The sequence below is a fragment of the Gopherus flavomarginatus genome, chromosome 16, assembly GCF_025201925.1.
Source record: "Gopherus flavomarginatus isolate rGopFla2 chromosome 16, rGopFla2.mat.asm, whole genome shotgun sequence".
NCBI classification, from domain to species: domain Eukaryota; kingdom Metazoa; phylum Chordata; order Testudines; family Testudinidae; genus Gopherus; species Gopherus flavomarginatus.
Window position 1 is genome coordinate 9076589 of NC_066632.1, and position 18241 is coordinate 9094829.

At 46.9% G+C, this 18241-nt stretch overlaps 2 non-coding genes across 2 annotated transcripts; both read right to left on the reverse strand.

Moving 5' to 3' along the window:
• Nucleotides 1-2729: 2729 nt before the first annotated feature.
• Nucleotides 2730-2802, reverse strand: TRNAK-UUU (transfer RNA lysine (anticodon UUU)). The gene has a single exon. It is a non-coding gene; the product is annotated as a tRNA-Lys (tRNA).
• A 12566-nt stretch (nt 2803-15368) lies between these two features.
• TRNAS-AGA (transfer RNA serine (anticodon AGA)) lies at nt 15369-15450 on the reverse strand. The gene has a single exon. It is a non-coding gene; the product is annotated as a tRNA-Ser (tRNA).
• Nucleotides 15451-18241: the final 2791 nt, after the last annotated feature.

Sequence of the window (18241 nt, forward strand, 5' to 3'; positions counted from 1 at the left end):
GTCTCCACCAGCCAACCTCCCGGGGCAGAGGAGACCAAGCCACAAGGCTCCAAAAGGTGACTGACCCAGATCCTCTAGCTTTTCTCTGCTGATGCCAAGGCTCTTTCTCAGCTCATTTCCCCAGCCTCTGTCCTGCAGGGGTTGGGTTTATCACAGGTACATGCCAGTGGCAGCAGTAGGAACTTTGCTAGACAGCCAGGGAAGCTGGGAAAACTAAGCAAGTTTGTTTCTGCCTGGTTTTGAACCAGGGACCTTTTGCGGGTTAGGCAAACGTGATAACCACTACACTACACAAACTCTGTCAAAGAACTCTGCCACTCCCTTCATAAGAGTATAAGAATGGCTATACTGGGTCAGACCAAAGGTCCATCCAGCCCAGTGTCCTGTCTGCCAACAGTGGCCAATGCCAGGTGCCCCAGAGGGCGTGAACCTAACAGGCAATCATCAAGTGATCTCTCTCCTGCCATCCATCTCCATCCTCTGACAAGCAGAGGCTAGGGACACCATTCCTTACCCATCCTGGCTAATAGCCATTCATGACTTAACTTCCATTAATTTATCTAGTTCTCTTTTAAGCCCTCTTATAATCCTAGCCTTCATAACCTCCACAGGCAAGGAGTTCAACATGTTGACTGTGCACTGTGTGAAGAAGAACTTCCTTTTATTTGTTTAAAACCTGCTGTGCATTAATTTCATTTGGTGGCCCCTAGTTCTTATATTATGGGAACAAGTAAATAATTTTTCCTTATTCACTTTCTCCTCATCATTCATGATTTTATATATTTTTATCATATCCCCCCTTAGTCTCCTCTTTTCAAAAATGTAAAGTCCTAATCTCTTTAATCTCTCCTTATATGAGACCCATTCCAAACCCTAATCATTTTAGTTGCCCTTCTCTGAACCTTTTCTAGTGCCAGTATATCGTTTTTGAAATGAGGAGACCACATCTATACGCAGTATTCAAGATGTGGGTGTACCATGGATTTATATAAGGGCAAATATTCTCTGTCTTATTCTCTATCCCTTTTTAAATGATTCCTAACATCCTGTTTGCTTTTTTGACTGCTGCTGAACACTGCATGGTCGTCTTCAGAGAACTATCCACGACGACTCCAAGATATCTTTCCTGATTAACTGTAACTAAATTAGCCCCCATCATATTGTATGTATAGTTGGGGTTATTTTTCCCAATCTGCATTACTTTACATTTATCCACATTACATCTCATTTGCCATTTTTTTGCTCAATCGCTTAGTTTTGTGAGGTCTCTTTGAAAATCTTTCACAGTCTGCTTTGGTCTTAACTCTCTTGAGCAGTTTAGTATCATCTGCAAACTTTGCCACTTCACTGTTTACCCCTTTCTCCAGATCATTTATGACTAAGTTGAATAGGATTGGTCCTAGAACTCACCATTGGGGAACACCACTAGTCACCCCTCTCCATTCTGAACACACCGATGGGCGAACCTGGAGAAAGTGATGTCAGCCCTTCGATGGGTCAGCTGGCAGAGCAAAGGACTGGAGCCGGAACTCAGGAAGTCATCCTTATGTTGTCCTTCTGACTCCAGCTTGAAGGAGAGCTTCTTTTTCTTCCCCTTGCTGAGAGAGAGCAGGAGAAGAAAGAAAGATCAGGTGAGTCAACTCTTGCTTGGGAGCCACCCACTGAAAATGTAAAAACAAAAAAGTAAAGCCATAAAAGACTTCAAAGCCCACCAGGCCCAACCTCTCTTCTAATATGGCAGAAAAGCCACACGTCTCCTGTCTAGGTAGGGATATCCTATTGCCCCACAAGAAGTGGAAGGTCATCATGTTCAGCCTCAGCAGTACTCATGGAGCAGGGGGAAATACATGGCTGAGGAAATTCCCTGTAGACAAAAGATAGGTCTTGAGCATCACAGCTTTGTAGGTAATTACAAGGTCTACTTACGCCACCGGCTGAGCCATTCCTCACAGGCCGGCAACTGCTTCTCCCAGTTTGCGTTCCTCACCATGTACCCAACTAAATGCTAGAAGGCCCAGCTCATCAACCTACCCACTCTTGCAGCCCTCCTCTTCCACCCTGACTGATAGGGAGGAGTATTAAGCCTCCCTCCCTTAGGCCTTTCAGCATTCCTGGGGAACGCCAACACCGCCCAAGTGACTTTGGGCCAGTTGGTCAACCAATAGGGCTGCCTAGTAGGCCAGGCTGCAGCCCAGCTTCAGGACTCAGAGGAAATGGAGCTCCCATCCCTACCTACAGGACTCCAAGCACGACCAGCCTTCTGGATCAAACATCCCCTCTTGTGCTCAAGTCACAACAGCTAGCAGGCAAAAGGCAGGCTTTCATATCATTTGAGAGAGCAAGACAGAGCCTTGGAAGACCCAGCAGGATTAGGTCGCACAGGAATTGTCCTCAGATCCTACTGAGACTTCAACTCAGATTGCAGGATTCAAAGTCCTGAGGGCTGCTCTTACACCATGGGACCAATAGGGAACCCCCAGATCTCTGCTGAGTTCTGGTGTGGATGACCCTGCGGGCGCAGCCCTGCATTTACTCACCAAGTTGGCATGTAACAGTTTGCTGCAACTCCCAGAGGCCTTTCTTAATCCAGACTTCCATCCTAGGCAGTACATGGCCCTTTCTGGGAAAGACCAAGTCCTGGAGGAAAAGTGACTGTTGTGAAATAACATCCTGAGGAGATGCCTTTTTCAGTTGTTGGAGGAGTACCATATGGGGAAATGCTCCCTTTTCACCTGACCAGGAATTTGAAGCCTGGACCGTCAGATTAAAAGTCTGATGCTCTACCAACTGAGCTAGCTAGGCTCACAGAAAAAAAGGGCAAGTTTGATGCAGAAGAGAAACTAGTCAAGAAAAAGAGGGCAGAAAATTTGCTACTCTTGCTTCTTTAGCAGCCCTATGCCCATCTTGCTTCTCCATGTGGCACCCAGAGACATTCTTCTTTTTTTAGTTAAATATCAGATCCAGGAGAAAACACAGTTATACAAAGCAAAATAAAATTGACCTGTCTCATGCAGTGCTACATTGTCCTCTATTCAGACTGAGCCTAACGGAGGGCCTTTCTTTGGGATCAAACATGCCCTCTTATGCGAGTCACAACAGCTAGCAGGCAAAAGACAGGCTACTATGTCATTGAAAAGAGCAGGAGGAAGCTTTGGAAATCCCAGAATAATTAGCTGGCAATGAAAGGACCCCACAATTCTACAGGGGCTTGAATTTTGATTTCAGGATTCACAGGTCTGAATACCAGCCCTTACACCATGGGACCAGCCAAAAGAGTTTGATTTCTAGCATGAAAGACTCTGTGGGGACAATTTTTTCTCTCAGGGAATACCCAGTGGGAATATGCCTTTCTGGCCAGCCCTACATTTGCTCAAAAAATCAGCACACAGCACTTTGTTACAGGCCCAGAGGCCTTTCTTCCTCCAGACTGTAATGCCAGTGGACAGGTGAGGAAGTAGCACTTTCAGTCCCAAGCAGTAAAGAGCCCTTTTTAGGAAAGGCCAAGTTCTGAAAAGGAAAAAATGAAGTCAAAGAGAGTCCTCAAGAGATGCCTCCTGAAAATCTTGGGGACTTGTCCTTCTACCTGACCAGGAACTTGAACCCTGGACCCTCAGATTAAAAGTCTGATGTTCTACCAACTGAGCAAATCTGATGTTGAAAAAAAACTACTCAGAAAATGAGGGCAGAAAACAATACAGAAAACCTGATGCTTTCACTCTCTTAGCAGTCCTAGCCCCAGCCTGCTCCTCCATCCGGCCCCCTGAGGCCTTATTCTTTTTTTAGTTAAATAGCAAATCCAGGAGAAAACACAGTTATACAAAGCAAAACGAAATCACAAACAGAAATGTCATTGGAAATACAAAAATTAAAAAGGAAAACGCAATTCCCATCACTTTATCATGTCTGGGCCATTCCTGTATCGAGAGCACCTGCTAAGGGCCCTGTGTGATTACGAGAAACCTGGAGAAACTCATACCACAGCCTGAACATGAAACTCAACTGCTCCCAGGTGCTGCAGTAAAACCCTTTCCCTGCTATGACGTTGCACTCCATATGATTTTATTAAAATATGCTAATGAGTGTGAATATAATGTAACTGGAATATGCTTTATGCATGTAAGGTAGCATTACAAAGTTTATAATCGACTGTGTGTGTTCATCGTATGTGTATGAACCGATCATTCTTGTATCTGAAACTAGAAATATGAACAATAACTCTGAGGTCTTGTTGTAATGATGCAAAGTGTGGGCCACTAATAGTGGTTTGGACTCTTGATGGCTCCCATTAACCAGGACAATTGACTGTAGATGGCTCTGTCCTGCACCATCTGTGAGTCAGGCCAGGAAAAATGAAGGCTTGGTGTCTCACAGGACATGTGAGCATGTCACCTGGTACAGGAATCCATCTTAAACCTGGGGCTTTTCCCCAGGAGAGAGACAAAAGATTCCTGCCTTGTACCAAAGTTATATAAGGGGGTAGAACAGAAGAAAGGTGGCTGCAGTCATAAGAAGTCCCCTAGCTACCACCTGAGCTGGAACAAGGATTACGCCAGGTGAAAAGATTGGGCCCAGACTAGAAATAAGCCTAGTCTGCAAAAGAAGCTTATTGGAAGATCTCTGAGGGTGAGATTTTATCTGTATTGAGTTTCATATTGTATTAGGTTTAGACTTGCATGTTTTTGATATATTTTGCTCTATGGAGAATACAAACTCTATAGAGAAGGAAAAGTTAATGCCTTAGAAGATTCTGTCTGTGTGTGTGTTAGATGGATGCGAAGGTGTCTAGAAAACACTCTCTTGTAGTCTCTTTTCTCTGATTTCCTTTAGAAAATTTGAAGCAGGGAGCAAAAACCACTGTCTTCTGAGAGGTTTGAACTCAAAGCCTTCAGATTATGAGACTGAGACACTACCAGCTGTGCTAAGAAGGCTTGGAAAAATTTTAGATTCAATGCTTATAGAATCCTTCTGCAGCCGTGACCGAGCCAGGAGTGCACTGGAAGAAGCAGGGGGATATGGTGCCCAGACACCTTTCCTGGCAGCTAATAGATGATTTTTCCCTGACAGTGAACAATCTACTAGAATTCATGGCAGCAGAGGGTGGATATTTCCAAGCTGAGCATCAGCTTCCACATTTCAGAATTTATTCTCCTTTTCCTAGGAGAGTACTTTCCATGTGAATTGGGCAATACAAGTTGGGGAAGCTACAGGGGTAATAGAAACCAGTATTTAAGGTAAGGTTTGAACTCATAAGCCCAGCAGTAGCCCCTTTTGCACTAACCAGTAGCACCACTGCAGTTGCTTCTTAGGCAAAGTTGGGAAGCAGGCAATTATCAGTCTCTGCGGTTCACACCTTTGCCTGGTAATTGCAAGGCTGCTGGTTCATATTTAACTAAAGATGCGACTTTTCAGCCATGAGACTCCAGGATATTTTAACAGGAAGAAAATCTCCTCATTTCTGGTTTAGCCCCATTTTACCCCTTCTGCCTGTCTTCTCCCCCACACGATCTCTTTCCTTCCCCATTGGGGCCATACACAGAGGAGCCCCAGTCACTGAGAAGTTCCCTTTTCTCCTTCACAGAGGGCTTTAACGCCCCTTATCTCACTCAGGCTCACAACCACCCAGAGTTCAAGAACTGTCCCTGTTCCCATTGGACAGATGAGGGGAGCCTGAGGTCCAGAGAAGGGAAGTGACTTACCCAAGGGCCTACAAAGCAAAGCGGTGGCAGAGCCATAAAGAAAAGCCACCAGTTCCAACTCCTATTCTAATGGACAACAAACCCCCAAGAGGCAGGGATAGAGCCCAGGAATCGAGATGGTGGGGAAATGTCATTCCAACTGTTTCTGTCAGAAAATCCCATTCTGACTAAACCAGTTTGTTTCTCGAAATCATAACAAGTGGGATAAAAGTTCTTTGCTAAAATATTTTGTTGCAAAACAAAAGCATTTCCTGTCTGTCACAGTGTGTTATATTGTCTTGTCGCACACAAGAGGAAACACTTAAATCTCAAACTTTAGATAAGATGCTTCAGTCTGAGCTAAGTCATTGCTGCTCTTAACAATTTCAAAATAAAAACATACGAATCAAATAGACTATTTCAGCTATTCTATTATGTGTTAATCTGCTCTGAGTAAACGTGATAGGACACCTCATACTATGCCCTACTCCGAGTGACACTCTCAAATGTATCTCCATCCTCCGCCCACTGTGAGGTAGGTAGGAGCAGATCATTATTATCTCTACTTGAAAAAGGGAGAAGGTAAGGCTGAAAAAGGAGAATGGACTTGTCTTATGTCACACAGCAAGTCAGTGGAAAAGTTGGGAATTGGACCCAAGAGCCCTGATTTTCAAACAAACCATCGGAACTTGTATTTCAGACATTGAATGACCTGAATAAAGTGCTCTCAGATGAGCTCCAGACCAACAACAGTGCACAGTAATTATTCAGCAAGTATTTGAGGAGAACTGCAATGAACTGCTCAGAATCATGAACTGCTCAGAGACAATTAATGCAGAGAAGCAGCAAAATTTATCAAACAAAGAACTGGTTCTGACTTATTTCCTTGATCTTAAAAGAGAACAACAAGGACCTGAGTCTCCTCCCTACCAATCAGGGTAGAGCCTGAGGAGGGAAGGCTGAGGGTTCTCACCAGAGAGCACAAAGGATGGGCCAGGTCACCAGTGGGGATCACTGTCAGAGCACTATTTCAGCCCCACAGTTTTGGATTTACCACCGACAGTGGGAGCTGCAGAGCACTCCCCTGCAACACACACACACACACACACACCCTGGTGTTGGGACGGGAACAGGAGAAAGGACAAAAGAAGCAAGAGACAAAGAGAAAGGAGGGAGGGATGGATGGAGGGAAAGGTGAAAAAAACAGGACAAACCCTAATGTCCCCAGTGATTCGAAGGGACAAAATCCCAGGCGTGGAATAAAATTCTGCCTCCTTAAGCTCGTGTTTTCAATGCCTAGAATTCAACTCTCACCAGATGGATCAGACTGAACAGGTTTCAGACCTCCAGGAGGCTCTTGCCTTCTAAACAAGGATGGCTGTTTTCTAGTAAAATCACTACAAGGGAAGGAGAAAACTCGAAAGAGGTTCCTCCTGGCACTCACATCCGTGAACCCGAATACTCTGTCAGTCCTCAAGGAGACCTGGAGAAAGAGACTTGCTGAAGCAAAGCCACAGGGGTCTCTGAGGTTTCCCTGGCCCCTCGCCTCTGTCCTGCCTGGATGATGTCACCATCTCTCTGTGAGGTCACCACCTCCCCACCACCTTTGACCGATTGTCTGAGGTCCTGAAAAAGGCCTTTGTGATGTCACTGCCACACCCCTCCCTTGCTGTGTTAATGTCCTGCCCCTGGCCAGGCTCTTTGCAGGTTTAAGCTACTCCTTGTCGATCACCCCACTCAAGGAGCGTTCGTTCTAGGAAGCAAGCCGGCTAGACAGGAAAATATCAGACGCTGCTGCCAATGCTACACTCAGTTTTTCAGAAATTAGTCGACTTTATGGCCAGAAGAAACCATTAGAGCTTCTAATCTGACCCCCTGCATATCGCAGGCCTCCTGTATGACAAAAGAGCTACTTTGGAGGCAAACACATTCCAGAAAGGCATCTAGTCTTCATTAAATGACATCAGGAGATGGCAAATCCACCACTTTCCTTGGTAACCTGTTCCTGTGGTGAATCATCCTCGCTGTTGAATATTTGTGCCTTAGTTGTAATATGAATTTGTCTCTTTTTACCTTCCAGCCGTTGGGTCTTGTTATGCCTTTCTCTGCTCAGTTAAAAAGCCCTCTAACACCCAATATTTTCTCTCCATTAAGGCCCTTCAACACTTCAGTGAAGTCACCTTTCAATCTTCTTTTGATAAGCTAAACAGACTGAGCTCTTTCAATAGCTTACTAGAAGGCATTTTTCTCCAGCCCTCAGAACATTTGGTGGCTTTTTGCTGCCCCAGCTCCAATTTCACATCATCTTTTTCAACCGAGGACACCAGAACTGGAGGCAGCATTCCAATATCAGTCTCACTGATACCATGTCACCTCCTGTGACATTAATGACTTAATCTGTAACTGTATAGATCACCATTGCGACCACTGTTCTATATTTGCAGCCAATATTATAGAAAAGTTGCCACGTAAGGGGTCTGTGAAGAGGTTCTGATTGACTGATTATAATGATGCTATCTCTAGATGTGTATCATTTTTGTAGTTGACGTTATGAATATTGGTTATATGCTGTCCATATTTCAAACTCGTGCTCTGCTTCTGGGGAACACTCAAGACAAGTTGGTGTCAATTCTGCCTAGCCTGCTTGATGGCCCACTAAGGACCATCAGTTATACAATCGACCCATTGAGAGAAGGCAGATACACCTTGTGACTCATCAAGGTATGCAGGGACCTGCCTGTGGACAGAACTCAAAGGTTTTTCTGTGCCACGTGCTGGATAGAGTGTCCTTGGGACAAAGAAAGCAAAGACCACGTGGCAAGAGACTATAAAAGGCTGATGCCTCATCTCCATCTTGTCTTCAGTCCTGCTTCATACCTCTGGAGGGACTTTGCTACAAACAAGCTTCAGCTCTGTACAAAGGACTGAATGCCCCATCCCAGTTGTGGATGGACTCCAGAGACTTGATTTGAACCTGCAGTTTATTCCATAGCTGCTACAGGCCTGAACTAAGAGCTTTGCCATTACTTCATGTGAAGGATTAAAAATCTATTTGCTCTTTATGTAGCAACCTGGTGCATGGATTGTGCCAGCTCTTTTCCAGACTCAAAGTCCAGAGTATGGTCAAGGACCAGAGGCCTAGCAAATAGTGATAAGCTAAGAGAAAGCTGGGGTAAACAGAAAGCCTTGCTTGCTAAGATAGGCCTGGTCAGCAAATTGCCAGGTGTTGGAGCTAAGAACTGAAGAATTGTGTCTTATTCAGAGATGCAGATTGAACAAAGAATCCCTGTTCCTATTGTGTTTGTTTCTTCTGTAGGGAGACGTTCTTCCCAGAGATCCAGTCTTGAGTTTATGAAAAGTTGTCACATGTCAGTATAAGATATGTCATCCTTCCACGTCCCTTCCCAGGGACCAATGCCTGCCTTTAGACACACAGAAAATCTTTATTGCCATATACTTTCACTGTTTCTTTGCTTTAACCCCTAGGAATGTAGCTGTTGGACAATTAAAGGAGTTGCTCCATTCCTATGGACCCCAAATCAGAATTCAACATAGATATTTTATACTAACAACATTTTATCAAAGTATTAATGAAATGTTAACTTGCTAACTTGAGACCATGGGTGGAGACATTATGTAATCTGTTAACTATTGGCTAATGTGCTTATCTTGTCTTGCTGCAAAACCTATCCCGGGGTGTGGAACTGCCTATCCCATCACTTTCCCCCGCTTGTGAAAAATCTATATATTCTATTGTAATTAATTAATTAACAATGTCTCTGAGCCTAATAAGCAAGGTGACACTCCGCCAGCACTGTGTGTAATAAACTCCTATTTTTGACCTCTACATGGGGTAGATTTCTGTCTTTCTCGGACACCTGCTGAATAAAGAGAAGATTCAGGATCCAGCCTGGCTGAATGTGTGTCCTCTCCTCACAGCTTGGTGATCTTTTGAGGAAATGAAGAAGACTGCCTTTGCGTAGCTGTACATTGTTTGCAAAAGAAACAGGTCTTTTTGGTGACAAGTGTTGAAAGGAGGCACTAGACAAATGTGGAGACAGGAAAAATGTCCCCCAACTGGACTGGCATCTGTGGATGCTGAAGTCACAACACAGAACACTAAACACTATTTGAGAACGGCTGGTGTCAGAAGAGTCTCTAACAAGGCCTCTTCCCCCCAGCAGGGGCCTTTCTGTGCACAGAACTCCTGGTAGCGTGATGGCTGCAGGCAGTGGAGAACTCTATTTTGGCATCTCTTTGCCTGTTTTGTGGTCACCATCTGCAGTGGCTGTTAAAAGGTCTCTAGATAGTGATCTTTGGGAAGAGCTGGCTGAAGAGCCTTCCTACTAACCAGAAGAGCCTGGCTTGGACTGCCAGCAATTCCTTCCTGAACTTAGTGTGTTTATTGGCTCCTTTTTTGTATCTCTTTTCAAAAAAAGAAAAGACCTGTCAGCAGAATCCTTCTAAGTGCTTGTTCAAGACAGAGAGAGCCTTCCTTGTGGCTAAGTCTTGGTGCCATGGGGCATGCCTCATTGCTGTGGTGCCTCTTGCTGGCCATCCTGGTAATAAGTTCTGGTTCACCGGTGCGCCTTCATCTAGTGGCATGTGGCTGCATCTGTTTTATCATTAGGACCCATGACACTCTCAGGACTTCAGTGTCCTCTTATGGACACAGCCCTCTGGCTGTGCCCCACTCAGTTCTCTCCCCCATTCCCGGGGGCAGCTGTTCTCTACCCGGACACTTCCAACATAGGTGAGGGAGAACAAAGGCAAAAACATGATGCTACAGTCTCCTATTTTATATCCTTAGTTCAAGTGTCTAGAAGACACTTGCCCAGACGTGTCCAGGTGGACTCTGCTGAGTCACTAGGTTGGGGAATCCTCCTGGTGTGGTCTTGTGCAACTGACTCATAGACTTGAGCAGTCCCCACAGTGTTGTGTTTGAGCATCTGTCATTGAACTGGAAATCCCTTAATTACAATTCCTCTGCTGATTCATGGTTGTTGAACTCCCTCCTTGGCAGGGGTCACTAGCAAAATTATAGCATATTTCAGTAACAACCATACAGAAAAATGCATAACTTCATACACCCTCATGCTATACATATTTGGACAGAGTAACCGTTTTCAGCAGATCATGACTTTTCATGTGATAACTGACATGGAATTGTTTGTATGAGATATCACAGTCATATATGAATGATGAATATGTGAGCTACAGGGGGCTATTTTGAGGTTCATCATGTCACAAAAGCCTCCAGAGACTGGTCTTTGGGAAGAGCTGGCTGAAGAGCCTTCTGAGTAACTGAGAGATCCTGGCTTGGCCAGCCAGTTTGTGCTTGTGAATTAAACTTGTCCGCTGGGCTCCCTTTTTTGTGTCTCTTTCACATAAACAGAGCAGAAGTTCTTGGCCAATCCTTGACAGTGCATGTTCAAGTGCAGCCTCTGTGCTGGGGCAGGGGTAAGGGTGCAGGAGGTGGTCGGAGGGGGGGTGCTTACCTCGGGAAGCACAGCTCCCAAAGTGACCGGCAGTCGGGATTTCCCCCAACAGTGCCCCACAGGGGCCCAGGGTCAGCTCCAGCACAGGCCACACAGGAAGGCTTAATGCTCGAGCTACAGCACATGCTGGGCAGGCTTGAGGCCAGGGTCCCCATGGCAGGAGAGAAGAAGAAGACTCGGCCCCTGGAGGGGCAGGATGGGCTTCCTGGATCCCATTTGCTCACAGCCAGGGCCCTGCCCCCACTCCCAAGTCGTCCATGGCACCCCCAGGTCAGCCAGAATGGAGCAGCAGTTTTCACTGCACCAAGTCCACTTATGGCTTACAGGCAACACCCAGAGCCACCACAGCCCACCATCTTGGCCAGAAAGGAGCCTACTCAGCCTCGTCATTGCTTATTTTCCTTTCCCCCAGAACCCCGCTTCTCCTGGGCTGCAAGGAGCCATCCCTGGGATGCCAACAGCCAGCCACAGGGGTCTATCTCCCAGCAGCCAACCGCACCTCCATGGTTTGGCCCTCAGAAGGGCAGGTGGGGGTTTCCTGGATCCCAGTTGCTCACAGCCAGCCCAGCCTCCACCTCTAAAACCATCAGTCATGCCCCCAGGTTGGCCATAAAGGAGCAGCCATTCTCCACTTGGACTCAGCTTTCCTTGTTTTCCTTTGACCCAGAACCCCCCTTCTTCTCCTGGGCTGCAAGTAGCCATCCCTGGGAAGCCAAGAGGCGGGCACAGGATTCTGCCTGCCAGCAGCCAACCACACCTCCCCAGGCTTTGCAGAATGAATGGTGGTGCTCTACTAAACCCACTTAGCCACAATGATGTGCTTAGTTTCTGCCCTGCCTTTCTCAGCTTGACTTTCCTCTTTTGCCCCATTCCTGCCTCACTTCCTCCTTTTGGAAGTCACGCAAAGAAGGCCAGCAGGAAGAGCCGGCGTCCACCTGCCAATCTCCAATGGCAGAGGAGGCCAAGCCACAAGTCTCTGAGAGGTAACATGCCTAACTCCTCTAGGTTCTCCAGCCTGACACCAAGGTGCTTTCTCCACTGCTGTCAGCACCTTCTGTCATGCAGCGGTTGGAGTTATCCCAGGGACAGGCCAGTGGCAGAAGGAGGAGCGCCTTCCTGAACAGCAAGGGGATCTGGGAAAAGGAAACCATCGTGCTTCTGCCTGGATTTGAATCAGGGACCTTTTGCGTGTTAGGCAAATTTGATAACCACTACACTACAAAAACTCCATCTGCTTGGCTGTTGCTCACCCTGCCACAGACCGATGGACAAACCTAGAGAAAGTGGTGGCAGCCCTTCAATAGGTCAGCTGGCAGAGCAGAGGACTGGAGCCGGCACTCAGAAAGTCGTCCTTACCTCGCCCGTGTGACTCCAGCTTGAGGGAGATCTTCTTTTTCTTCTCCTTGCTGACAAAGAGCAATAGACGAATGAAAGGTCAGGTGGGCCAACTCGGTGCAGAAGCCCATGCTGTCTTTTCCTGCTGCATAGCCTGAAATGAGGGACTCGTGGCAGTTAAAGGAACTGCTGCACCTTTCAGAAAACATCCCACCTGTGCACAAAGCTGGATAGAATAGCCTGTTAGTCTTGCACGCTCCCAACTGAACTACTTCAGCAGCTGCTAGGTTTCTTTTCGGCTCATTAAACCACATCTTCAGTCACTGATGGCCAATGAGAGAGCGACATCGCTTGCTATTTTAGCACTTGAAAATGCCATTGGCCAATCTTTGGATCTCTTTAATGCTGCGCTTCAGTTCATGGGGAAAGGTGAGAGAAGCCACCTTTCAACTAAAGGCCTGGGGTTAACATCCTAACGCTGTCTCCTACTGTAACACTATTTAATCCTGGCCAGCCCTGTGCTGGTGACAGTTCCATTTCTAGATGTTAGTACGTTTCAGTTACCGTTAAAATTAAAAAGTTTCTATATGCTTAAAGAAAATGCATTTGTTTTATTTGCTTATATATGGCATGAATAAATACAGGTTTACAGAACCTAGCCTGCAAATTTAGCATCTTATATGACAGAGAAAATCATGCATCGAAATTGTACATCAAAATCATGTACTGAGCTACAAATGCAATGTAAAATAAGATACTTAAAATTTTAACATATGCGGGGGGGGGCACCAAAGACACGTCTTGCCTAGGGTGCCACTTGGTCTAGGTCAGACCCTGCCAGGGAGAACAGGAATTAGTGTCACAAGCCTATTTTCAGGCTGTAATCTGTGGGCACCCTGCTCTGCGGGAGGGATCGTGGTAGCCCAGACTCAGGGCTGGAATAGGCCCTGATTGAGGGGGTGGCTGCATGGTTTACAGCGCTCCGATGTCTTAAACAATGTGTCTCTCCCAAAGCTTCAGATCTGCGTTCCCAGAAGGCTCCTGCGCTGCCTCTGCTCCTTTCATCTTCTACAGCAAGGAGCAGCAGCAAGGGTCAGGCATGAGCCATAGGCACTAGGTGGGAGGCAGGGGCTTCAGGAGCCCAGAGTGTTTGCCAGTCTGGGCATTTTGGCTGAGACCTCAGGGACACATTGTGAGGCAGAATCCCCGGCATCTGTATGAAGGGAGCATAGGGACTTAAGAGCAGCCAGACTGGGTCAGACTGGGTCCATTTTGCCCAGTGTCCTGTCTTCCCATAGCGGCCAAAGCCAGGTGCCCCAGAGGGAATGAACAGAACAGGTAATCATCAAGTGATCTATCCCCTGTCACCCGCTCCCAGCAAACGGAGACTAGGGACACCTTCCCTGCTTTTTGCCGGCCACTGCACATTGAGTGGATGTTTGCAGAGAACTATCCAGAGTGACTCCAAGATCTCTCACTTGAGTTGCAATAGCTATTTTACATCCCATCGTTTTATATGTAGAGTTGAGATTGTGTTTGCCAATGTGCATCACCTTGCACTTATCAACATTGAATTTCATCTGCCATTTTGTTGCCCTTTCACCCAGTTTTGTGAAATCTCTTTTTAGCTCCTCACAGGCTGCTTCGCACTTAACTATCCTCTGTAGTTTGGGATCATCTGCAAAATTTGTCACCTCGCTGTCTAGCAAATCGTTTATCAATATGTTGAATAGTCCCAGTACAGACACCACTAGTTATCTGTTTGCATCCTGAAAACTGACCATTTAGTCCTACCCTTTGTTTCCTAGCTTTTAACCAGTTATTGATCCAGGTGAGGTCCTTCCAGAGGTGAAAGTAAGCCGGGCCGGTCCGGTATGGGGTACCGGCAAGAGCGGGTACGCTGTGCTAGCCCGGCCCAGCTTCCCCAAGCTGGTGATTTAAAGGACCCAGGGCTCCCTGCAGAGGCCAGAGCCCCGGGCCCTTTAAATCGCTGCCTGAGCCCCCCTGCCGGAGCCCTGGGGAGCAAATCACTGGCGTGGAACGCTGCTCTCTCCCGTGCCACGAACACAGAGCAGGGGCGACGGGAGCTTCCTTACAGTGTGTGGGGGGGGCACTGTTGTCTGAACTGTGGTGCTCCCATGACACCCCTTCCCCAGGGACCCACATTCACACCACCCCTCCCCCGAGGCCACACCCACAGAACGCCTTTTTCCCCCAAGACTCCACCCTTCCCCCCACTCCATCATTTGTCCTAACAGTCAGTAAAGAGTGGTGGGGCCATGGCCCTCTAACCCCCTGTTCCAGCACCCCTGACACAGAGCTAAGAAGGCAGCAGTGTGTGTGTGTCACAGAGGCTGCTGTGCTGAGCTGAGCCAGTGAGGGAAACAGTGGCTGATGTTGGGGCTGTCCCCTTCCCCCTGCCTCAGGACTGGTTGCTTGCAGCAGCTGTCTGAACTTAGAGACAGTGTGCCCACACAATTCCTCTCCCCACACACACAAACACATTCTCTACCCCACCAGGCACATTGCAGTTGAAAAGCAGCTGGCAATCTAGTAGGATTCCCATGGAACAATGGGATAGAGAAACCTGCCTTATGTGATGCTGTACCAGCCCATGAGGCTTTGCAAACCCTTCCCAAAGCACCCACAACCAGTTGCACAGCTACCCACAATGCACTGCTCTCTGTGGCCATCCAAGTGTCTAGCCTGGATGTGCTCTGGTGACACAAAGGGCATAGTGTGGACATGCAACAGCTGTTTAATTGAAACACTTTAAAGCCACATTACCCAAGAGTGTAGATATAGCTTGAGAGTGAGACAAGACCCAGCTCTGTTGAAACTGAAGAACCACAACTTCCTCCGTAGTTGGCAGGATTTGAACCTGTTCAGGAAGACCCCAATGGATTTCTAGCCCATCACTTTAACCACTCAGCCACAACTACTTGCTTGAGATGTGTCTCTCACTACACTCCAGTTCTGTTCTCACTGAGTGATCAATTCCAATTGTTCCCTCAGACCAGCTTCCACAACACACACACTGCTGTGCCATTGTGTAAGTGTGTCCCTGGCTGAACTGCAAGAATTCCTGGGCATGGCCCAACATCTAAACAAGTACTTTGCCTCAGTTTTTAATAAGACTAGTGAGGAGTCTAGCGATGATGGAGGGATGATAAACGGGAATGTGGATATGGAAGTGGATATTACCGCAACTGAGGTAGAGGCCGTACGTGAACAGCTCAATGGGACAAAGTCGGAGGGCCCGGACAATCTCCATCCGAGGATATTAAAGGAACCGGCGCGTGAAATTGCGAGCCCGTTAGCGAGAATTTTTAAGCAATCGATAAACTCGGGGGTTGTGCCGTATGACTGGAGGATTGCTAATGTAGTTCCTATTTTTAAGAAAGGGAATAAAAATGATCCGGGTAATTATAGCCCTGTTAGCTTGACATCTGTAGTATGTAAGGTCTTGGAAAAAGTTTTAAGGGAGAAAGTAGTTAAGGATATAGAGGTCAATGGTAATTGGGACGAATTGAAACACGGATTTACTAAAGGTAGATCGTGTCAAACCAATCTGATCTCCTTCTTTGAGAAGGTGACGGATTACTTAGATAAAGGAAATGCGGTAGATATAATTTACCTCGATTTCAGTAAGGCGTTTGACACGGTTCCGCATGGTGAACTGTTAGTTAAATTGGAAAAGACGAGGATGAATATGAAAGTTGTAAGATGGATAAGGAACTGGTTAAAGGGGAGACTCCAGCGGGTCGTGTTGAAAGGTGAACTGTCAGACTGGAAGGGGGTCACTAGTGGAGTCCCTCAAGGATCGGTTTTGGGACTGATCTTATTTAACCTTTTTATTAATGACCTTGGCACAAAGAGCGGGAATGTGCTAATAAAGTTTGCGGATGACACCAAGCTGGGGGGTATTGCTAACAGAGAGAAGGACAGGGATACTATTCAGGAAGATCTGAATCACCTTGTAAACTGGAGTAATAGAAATAGGATGAAATACAATAGTGAAAAGCGCAAGGTCATGCACTTAGGAATTAATAATAAGAATTTTAGATATACGTTGGGGGCGCATCAGTTGGAAGCGACAGAGGAGGAGAAGGACCTTGGGGTATTGGTTGATAGCAGGATGACTATGAGTCGCCAATGTGATATGGCTGTTAAAAAAGCAAATGCGATTTTGGGATGCATCAGGCGGGGTATTTCCAGCAAGGATAAGGAGATGTTAGTACCATTATATAAGGCGTTGGTGTGACCCCATCTGGAATACTGTGTGCAGTTCTGGTGTCCCATGTTCAAGAAGGATGAATTCAAAGTGGAACAGGTTCAGAGACGGGCTACTAGGATGATCCGAGGAATGGAAAAATTGCCTTATGAAAGGAGACTCAAAGAGCTTGGCTTGTTTAGCCTGGCCAGAAGAAGGTTGCGGGGGGATATGCTTGCTGTATATAAATATATCAAGGGGGTTAAGGTTAGGGAGGGAGAGGAATTATTTAAGTTTAGTACTAATGTAGGCACTAGGACGAATGGGTATAAACTGGATATTAGGAAGTTTAGACTTGAAATTAGACGAAGGTTTCTAACCATTAGGGGAGTGAAGTTCTGGAAGAGCCTTCCGAGGGAAGTAGTGGGGGCAAAAGACTTTTCTGGCTTTAAAACAAAGCTTGATAAGTATATGGAGGAGATGTTATGATAGGATCGTTAATTTGGGCAATTGATCTTGGATTACCACCAGATAGGTCTGCTCAATGGTTTGCGGGGAGATGTTGGATGGGATGGGAACTGAGTTACTGCAGAGAATTCCTTCTTGGGTGCTGGCTGGTGAGTCTTGCCCACATTCTCAGGGTTTTGCTGATCGCCATATTTGGGGTCGGGAAGGAATTTACCTCCAGGGCAGATTGGCAGGGGCCCTGGAGGTTTTTCGCCTTCCCCTGCAGCGTGGGGCATGGGTCGCTTGCTGGTGGATTCTCTGCAGCTTGAGGTCTTCAAACCAATTTTGAGGATTTCAATAACTCAGTCCTGGGTTAGGGGTTGTTATAAAATTGGATGGGTGGGGTTCGGTGGCCTGCCTTGTGCAGGAGGTCAGACTAGATGATCATATTGGTCCCTTCTGACCTATGAGTCTATGAGTCTATGAGGAGAGTGTGTTTGTGGTCAATGACGTTCCTGTAGATTGTTGTCCATTTCCTGTCTTGATCATTCAGACAGTTCCTTTACCATCATATCCCCAGCACATCAGGGATTGTAATAGCAGGGGGCAGGTTTTCTCTGGGGCACTGAGCTTTGCCAGGGGGTTGGTGGTTCCTTTCCTTCCTCACCCTGGAGTAAACTCAGCTTTTTATTCCATCCTTGATGTTTCAAGGAATAACAAGAGATGACCAAGGAAAGAGGTGGACAGGGCGGGTCTCAGGTGAGGGGCAGAGAGGTGCAAGTGGTGGGCAGGGCCAGTCTTATGGGTGGGGCAAAGAGGTGTGGGTGGTGGACAGGGCAGGTCAGGGGAGGGGATAGAGAGGTGTGAGTGCTGGGCAAGGTGGGTCTCAGGAAAGGCAGAGAGGTATGAGAGCTGGGCAGGGTGAGTCTCAGGGGAAAGGCAGAGAGGTGGGGGCAGCAGGCAGACCTTGGGGGCGGGGGTGGAGAGACACAAGGAGGCCTTCTGGGAGGAGAGGAGCAAGCAAAAGGTGGACCAGCAGGCCTCAGCCAAAGAGAAAGAGCAGGAGTGGGAAG